Consider the following 9,006-nt stretch of genomic DNA (forward strand, 5'->3'; position numbering starts at 1 on the left):
GCCAGAGCTTTGTGGGTCTCCCCGCTCCCATGGAGCATCTGCCAATACATTGCACAAGGGCAGTGGAGGCAGAGACATCAGGCAGGGATCCAGAAGTCCTGTGAGTATGCACCACACAGGGACCAGCTATCAGGAGGTACATTAACTTTACTTAGGGTGACTCAAGGCTTATAAAGTTTTGGGGGAACTGAGGATAGAAACATTCAGGATGGGCAAAAGTCATTAGCAGAGGTTTAGGGTACCTGAAATGCCTCATTAACATGAGGAAGCATTTTAGGAATCTCAGGTGCTGCCTAAACAGGTTCTTCTCAGGATTGATCCTGTAATCAAGGCTATGTGACATTCCTCAGGTAGAGGCATATGTTGGGACTTGAATTCTCTCCAGACAAGGTCAGAGAAGAAGCCCTGCTAATGAAGGGAGTCTCCCACTCTGGGCTAAGTAAGCCCAGAGGCTATTCAGTCATGGTGGACTTTGACCTTAATGAGAAGATTTTTTTTCCCCAGAGCCATGGGATACCTGCTGAGGGAAGGTGCTAACAGGGAGTGGACACACCCAAGAGAAAGAAGTGTGTGCAATCAACAAAGGTGAAAGGAGTTGAAGATCTGAAAAATATTTTGACATCAGATGTGGAGACGTAGAGTTTGAAGCTTGCCCTGCTTGTTTTCAGTCTTGCTTTGGTCCAGTATTTCTTCACTGAGCTCCTTTCCCTATGTTTTAGAGCTGTAATGTCTATCCTGTATCATGATATGTTGGGAGTACATGATCTGCTTTTTAAAATTTTGATTTTATAGGGGATTATAATTAAGAGATTGCATGAATCTCAGAAGAGACTTTGACCTTTGGACTTTTAAACAATGTTGGGACTGTGATAGACTCTGGGGATTTTTGAAGTTGGACTAAATGCATTTTGCATTATGGTATGGCTACAAGCCTATGGGGGCCAGGGAGTATAACGAGGAGGTTTGACTAGCTTTGGCCCCCATTGATTTGTGTGTTTGAGTGCTTCGTCTATAAAGAGTGGCACTATTAAGAGGTATGGCCTTATTGGAATAGGTGTGGCTTTGATGGAGGAAGTGTACCATTGTGGGGACCGCCTTTAGGACCTCTAAGTTCAAGCTCTGCCAGTGTGGAATCCAGTCTCCTCCCAGCTGCCTTCAGATCAAGATGTAGAATTCCCAGCTCCTTCAGCACCAGGTCTGACTGCATGCTGCCATGCTTTCTACCATGATGATAATAGATAAAACTTCTGACATTGTAAGCCAGCCCCAATATAATGTTACCTTTATATGTGTTGCCATGGTTCATGGTATTTACTCATGGCAATAAAACCCTAAGAAACTTAGTGAAAGTTTCAATGAAAACAAAAATCTGAGGGTGTGGGGGGTTGAGCATTTCCTTAGCATGTGTGAGTCCTTAGATCCAAACCTTACTCTCGGGTAAAAGAAGGAGCAGGAGGAGGAAGAGGAGAAGAGGGACAGGCACAGAGGCACACACCTACAGTAACTCCAGCTCTTGGGAGGTGGAAGCAGGAAGAGTAGCAGTTCAAAGTCATCCTCAGTTATATTGTGAGCTGGAGACCGTCCTGAGGTGTATGAGACCCTGACTGTAAAACTCAAATAGAAAAAAAACATTTGAAAAAACATATATGAAGCCAGATGTGGTGGTAAGCATGTAACCTCAGAATTTAGGAGGCTGAGGCAGGAGGATTGTAAGCTCCATATCAGCCAGGGATAGAAAGTGGATTTGAGTCTAAAATGGGTTATAAAGTGTGTGTGTGTGTGTGTGTGTGCTCGAGTGTACATGTCCATGCATGCTTTTGTCTTTCTTTACCACCATCCTGGATGAGTCTGACCCAGCTTGCAAACTTGACTGGGATCTGGCTGCCTGTGTCTCCTCAGGGAGCTGAGTTCTTTCCTGCCAAGTCTGAAAACAAAGGTATTCTTACCTTTAAGGTGCATTTTTTTTTTTTTTTAATTGAGGCACTATTATGTTTTAGACAGTGTCCTAGATACTTTTTTTTTTTTTTTTTTTGGTTTTTTGGAGACAGGGTTTCTCTGTGTAGCCCTGGCTGTCCTGGAACTCACTCTGTAGACCAGGCTGGCCTCGAACTCAGAAATCCGCCTGCCTCTGCCTCCCAAGTCCTAGATACTTTATATGGATTTTTTTGTTTTAATTTTTTCACTAGAAAGTATTAAGCCTAAGGCTTCCAGGTTGGAGAAATGGCTCAGTGGCTAAGATCACCTGTTCTTACTTAAGACCTGGGCTTATTATCAGTATCCTCATGGTCATTCGAATATGCTTGGCCAAGGAGTGAGTGGCACTATTAAGAGGTGTGGACTTGTAGTGGGTGTGGCTTTGTTGGAGGAAGTGTGTCACTGTGGGAGTTGGGCTTTGAGACTCTGCCTGGATGTCAGTCTTCTGGCTGGCTTTGTATCAATATGTAGAACTCTCAGCTCCTCCAGCACCATTTCTGCCTATATGATTTCTGCCATGATGATACTGGACTAACCCTCTGAACCTGTAAGCCAGCCCCTATTAAATGTTGTCCCTCATGAAAGTTGTCTTGGTCATAGTGTCTCTTCAGAGCAATGGAAACCCTAAGATAGTAGCTTACAATCATCTGTAACTCAGAGGATGCGGTACCTTCTTCAAGCCTCCAGTGACTCTGGGCATGCACATGGTTCACAGACAAAACACTCATACACATAAAATAAAATAAAATAAAATAAAATAAAATAAAATAAAATAAAATTAAATTAAATTAAATTAAATTAAATTAAATAAAATCTAAACAGATACTTAAAAAAAATCCTTCCCACAGATTAGCCTAATATTAGACCAGGGAGCTACCTACACACACATGTTTGTAGACAGAATCTTCTGTCTGGAGAGATGGATCAGCTCTTAAAAGCACTTCTGATCTCCTAGGTTTGTTTGAGACAGTGTCTGTCTTAGTTACTTTTCATTAGCTGTGACAAAATACCATCACCAAGGCAACTTATATTTTTTAAAAAACATTTATTTGTGTCTTACAGTTGCAGCCGGAGTCCACAGCCACATCATTCTGGGGAGCATGGCAGCGGGCAGGTGGACTTGGTATTGAGGCAGTAGCTGAGCTCTTACTGTTTGATCCACAAGCAGGAGGCAAAGAGAACTAATGGGAAATAGCATGGGCTTTTGAAACCTCAAAGCCTGTCTCAGTGGTATACCTATAAGACCACACTAATTCCTTCCCAAACAGTTCCATCAACCAAGTATTCAAACCTATGAGTCTATGGGGTCCATTTTCATTTAAACACCACAGGATCTCATGTAGTCTAGACTGGCTTCTACTTAATATATAGCTCAGGTTGTCTTTGAACTCTTGATCCTTCTGCCTCCATCTCCCAGGTCTTGGGATTTAAGCACGCACCACCACACCCCACAGTATACATGCTGTACATATACCCTCATTTTTGGCCTCATTCAGCTCACATATCTTGGCAGTCAGATGAGGGTCAGTGGGTTTCACAACACAGAGGATATGAAAGCAGAGAGCATGGCTGTCCACAGCTGTCCACATAGCAGTATTATCTAAACAAGGCGCTAGGGAGAAGATGAAGGACTTGGGTTTTGGAGAAGGAGGGTATCTACAGACTCTTTTCCATTGACCCTTAGGAACAAGATCAGACTGGTAAGGCATGAATCGGATATGGAATTGCTGGTTGCATGGTGAACTGGGAAAGGGTTTCATCAGGTAATGGTAGACGGCCTCAAATTCATGAGACTTTTGCCTTGGTCTCTCTAGAGTTACAGGTATGCACTACTTGCCCAGATCTAGAGACAGTATAAAATGTACATAAATTACGTATAAGTATTCTGCAGTTTATATAAGGAACTTGAAGACAGATAGGATACTATAGGCTTTAGTATCCATGGCAAGGGGGTTCTGGAACCAGGTCACTGTGAAGGCCAAGGGTGAGTTTTGGTTTTGTATTTATTTATTTGTCTCATTAATTTTTGTTTTTATGAGTCTTTTGTAGCCCAGGCTAGCCTAAATATATAGCCTTAGACAACCTTGAACTCTTGATCCTCCCTTCCTCTTTCTTTTACGTGTTGAGAATATAGGCTTGCAAAGCCCAGATGGCTCTATTGTTGTAACTATAACACTAAGGCAGATTCTTCCCCTGAAAACATATCAAAGGGGCTCTTCTGTGAGAGTTAGCTTAAGCCCCAACTCCTGGTACACAATGTGACTTCAATTTAGCCATGTAACTTTCTTGAGCCAAGTGTCTCAGAGATTTGATAAGCCTACAAGATGGCTTAGCAGGTAAAGACACTAGCATCTAAGCCTAATGACCCAAGTTCAAGTCCCAGGAACCACACAGTGAAAGGAGAGACCAAGTGCTATAAATTGTCCTCTGACTTCCATAGGCACATTATGGCACCTATATACCAGCCAGGCATGGTGATGCATACCTGTTATCCCAGAGCTTAAGGGGATTACTGTAAGTTTCAGGCCAGCCTGGGCTATAGAAGACCCTGCTGGGATGGTAGGTGTGTGACAACCAGTTTTATATGATACTGGGAATCAAACCCAGGGCCTCATACACTCTAGACAATGTCTAGGTCTCTAGCCCCAGCTAACCCCAAGCATTGATAACGGTGTGCTCGTGCTCGGCACAGGGTGGGTGTTTAAATGCTGTTCTTCTGTCACTCAACACCCTTCCCCCATCCTCCCTTAGCTCGTCATCACCACTTGCTTGTTCAGTATGCTTCACGGTGCCTCCCAAGGGGAGAACACTCTAGGTGAGAGCTTTCTCCCCCCAATGGTGCCTGGGGCACAGTAGAGATGAGAAGATTGCAGAGAAAAGCCACACCAAATGGGGACTGATACACTGGTCAGAACCCCTGTTCAAGGGCAGATGTTTCCTCAGTTAAACATTCTGAAGCATTAGTTCCCCTCGCTCCCCACCCCCTAGCGATTGAAAACAGCCAACGCTCCATTCCAGAGAACAGACTCATCTGCTGTCGTCTGCAGCTGCATTCTGGACTCTAGAAAGTCCTCTAGGAGGCGAGTTAGAATCCACGAGCAACTAGCTGTGGGCACTTAGCTCCAAACTGGAAAGGAATCTGCTTTTGGTTTCCGATATATCCCAGAGATGGGTATTGTGGTGCAGCTCTGCTTAACTCTTTGTCCCTAGATTCCAGAAGAGCCCGGGAGATGGGCCACAAGGATGTGGCCGCTATTCTTATCCCATTCATAGATGCGCAATTTACTGGAAACCAAAAAGGAACAGTTGTGATGCCCTAGTAGATCCTAGAGAGGCGGGACTCTTAGAGGCCGGAGCCACAGGCCCACAGGAAGTCTGTTTTATATTAGCAGCTCTTGCTCTATATCTCCTGAGCTCTGAGGAATCTAGTCTTTAGATTCATTTTTAGATTTCCTTTTTTTTAAATTTTTTTATTTCTTGAAAGTGCTGAGAAATGAACCTATGACCACCTTCACGCTACGTAAATGCTTGTAAGGGTTTGACTATGTTTGGCCTATAGGAAGTGGTACTATGAGGAGGTGTGGCCTTGTTGGAGGAAGTGCGTCACTATATAGGCGGACTTTGAGGCCTTTGCTTAAGCTCCGCCCAGTACGGGAGAGAGGATTTTCCTGGCTTCCCTTAGACGTCGATTTAGAACTCTTGCAGCTCCGAGTCTGCCTGGATGCTGTGATACATCACGTCATGACGATAATGGACTGAACCTCTGAAACTGTAAGTTAGCCCCAGTTAAATGTTGTCCTTTATAAGAGTTACCTTGTTCATGGCGTCTCTTTACGGCAATGCAACCCTAGTCCCCTAACCAAGACCATGCTCTACCACTGAGTAACATCCCAGCCCTAAAAAACAAAAACAAAAACAAAAACAAAGGCTCATTTGCTCATTTTGGTTTTGTTTTTTTGGTACAGTGTCTAGTGTCACCATTCCTAACCTCAAACTTGATGTATAGCTAAGAAAGGCCTTGATCTTCCTGCCTTCACCCACTGAGAACTGGGGCTCTTTGGGCACCACCGTGATAGCATGGATCAAGGGCTTTAGGGGTGCTAAGCAAACACTGGGGTTCATCGTTATATTTTTTTTTATTTTTTTATCTTTTGTATTGAAAGAAGGTCTCATTAAATTGCACATGCATGCTTTCAACTGTTAATCCTCCTGCCTCAGCCTCTCCGTAGCTAGAATTCAAGTCTGTGCCACCAGACTGGGTTCCTTCAGATATGCCTCATGACGTCTGTTCCAGACATGTGATTGTACAATGGTATCAAAATACTGTGAATTGCTGAGCAGTCTTGCTCAGCAGTTAAAGCTGTTTGCTGACAAGCCTGACAAACTGAGTTTGATTCCCAGGATCCAGAAAGTCGTCCTTTGACCTCCATCCCTGTGTTGTAGCATGCTGCACAGGTACACACGGGCGCGTGCCTGTACATGTAAGTAAATGAATATGTGCGTGGGTACATACACTCAGACATGAAATGCTAAATTGTGTTTACTCTTTGAACTAGCAAATCCCTGTGCAGGGATTTCTTCCTAGGGAAATACTCAAAAGATGCATCCCTGAGGCTTAACCACAAAGGTGCTTGTCCTAGCTTTCCAGAAATCCAAATATTGATTCCAATCCAATTATCTTGCAAAAGGAATACCATTTGACTCAGCAGTGACACATCTATGCAACTCAAGTCAGCGTCAGCCAGGAAAACTGTCCCACGGGGGCCAGGTTGAGAAACTGCAGCCTACAGACAAAACATGGCCCGCTGCCTCTCTAGCCTGAGAGACAAGAGTAGTTTGACATTTTTGAAATGGTTTGAAAATCGAAAGATGTATGGAATGATCTGAAATTCTAATATATTGGAATACAGCCATGCTTACTCACAGGTGTCTGATGTGTGACTGCATCACACTGCAGATGTCGGATGGACCATGAAACCACCTCCTGTCCAGCCCGTTCCTCAGAAAGCTTGGACCTGTCATAGATACCTGATGGTCTGGGTGTGCTGGTGCATCCACTTGGGAGGCAAAGGCAAGTGGATCTCAGAGTTTCGGGTCAGCCTGGTCTATATAGAGTTACTCCAGCCAGAGATACTGTGAAAACCTGTCAAAAAGAGAGAATGGAAGAAAAGACTAGAAAAAAGTGTTTTTTTTTTTTCCTCAAGATAGGATTTTTCTGTGTAACAGCTCTGACTGTCCTGAAACTACTCTGTAGACCAGGCTGGCCTTGAACTCACAGAGATCTGCCTGCAACTGCCTCATGAGTGATGGGATCAAAAGTATGTGTCACCATCCACCACCACCCAGCCTTTTTTTTTTTTTTTTTCCTTTGACAGAATTTCACTATGTATCCCAGGCTTGCTTTGGACTTAAAATGATCCTCCTATCAGGAACTTCCAAGATCTGAGACTTTAAGCATGTGCCACCCTAGCTGCCATAAATAAAAAATAAAATCTCAATCTCTCTCTCTCTGTCTCTCTCTCTCTCTCTCTCTCTGTGTGTGTGTGTGTGTGTGTGTGTGTGTGTGTGTGTGTGTGTGTGAGATAAATGAGTATCCTACCCTTCATTTAGTGAGGCTGGAGGTTTACACCAGGTGTTTTATTCTATTGTTTTCTGCTTAATTTTTTAAAACTGTCTTTTGTGGGACTTGCTCAGCATTGCAGCTCTACTGGCTGGTTAACACAATCTAGCTACACACCTGACTCTACCCTTTAACGACAGACCCAGTGGGGTTAGAGCCATCGCAACAAGCTGTTTTTACTTGTGTTCTGGACTTGGGTCCTCATGTTTGCACAGTAAACACTTTACCCACCGAGATGTCTCCTCAGCCCCATTCCTGACATCTGCATACGATATACTACCACTTCAGTAATAGGAAAACAGTATACAGCATATCTAATATCGCGGTGTGGAGAGAGAAGAAAAGACTAAGTATAAATATACTCTAATACCAGACTTATCTTTGGAGTGGAATCACAGATTTTTAAATTTTGTTTATTTTTATGTGTCCTAGATACACACTTTATTGTCATTTTAATTTCATATTTATGGGTGTTTCGCCAGTGTGTATGTCTGTGTTTGACATATGTGTAGTGTTTTGGGAGGTCTGAAGAGAGAGCTAGATCCCCTGAAACTGGAGGTACAGATAGCTGTGAGTCCATATGTGAGAGCTGGAAATCAAATCTAGGTCCTTTGGAAGAGCATCCTGTGCTCTCTTAACTGCTGCTTTAGCCTCTGCCACACACACACACACATGCACGCTCACACACAGAGTTTGTAGGGGTGGGCGGTTTGTTTTTGTTTTTACTTTCAGATAATGTGTTTCCCTTCCCCTAACTCCTCCTGGGTCCTCCCCTTCTCTCCCCACCCACTTTTATGTTCTTTCTCTCCTTTCAAAAGCAAAGCAGTAGTTGGTGCTCGCAAAGTTGCCCTGTCATGTGCATCAAGAGAGCTGATGGAAACCGTCCAGCCTCGATGTCCCTGTCTTGCCCCACAGGGACATTTTTTAGCAAACAGTGACCATTCCGGAAAGTCTGCCTGTGGGGGTCCCTGCAAAGGCCACGGAGTAAGGATCCCTATGAGGCAAGTCTGGTTCAGCAGCATGACTCAGCAGCCTGTGTTGGTTCAAACTTCTAGAGTCTGGCCCTGGGCAGTTGATTTTTGACTTATTTAAACACAGAATAACTTTGGAAAAAGGTTTCCTGGTGGCAATTATCACAATAACGCTAGGGACTAGTCTACATCACAATTCTTCTGCAAAGTACAGAGGCGGAGGCAGGTGGGCACTGCCTTTGTCAACTAGCTGCTGCCACCTCTACCACCCCCCACCCCCTCCTTTTTTTTTTTCCCCTTTTCTTTCTGAGACAGAGTTTCACTAATTAGCCCAGGACTTAAAATCATACTCCTGCTTGGGATTCCCAAGTGCTGGCATTATAGGCATGCACCACCATAGCTGCTATAAATAACATTTGTGTGTGTATGTGTGTGGGGGGG

The sequence above is a fragment of the Grammomys surdaster genome, unplaced genomic scaffold, assembly GCF_004785775.1.
Source record: "Grammomys surdaster isolate TR1022 unplaced genomic scaffold, NIH_TR_1.0 334, whole genome shotgun sequence".
Classification (NCBI taxonomy): Eukaryota; Metazoa; Chordata; class Mammalia; order Rodentia; family Muridae; genus Grammomys; species Grammomys surdaster.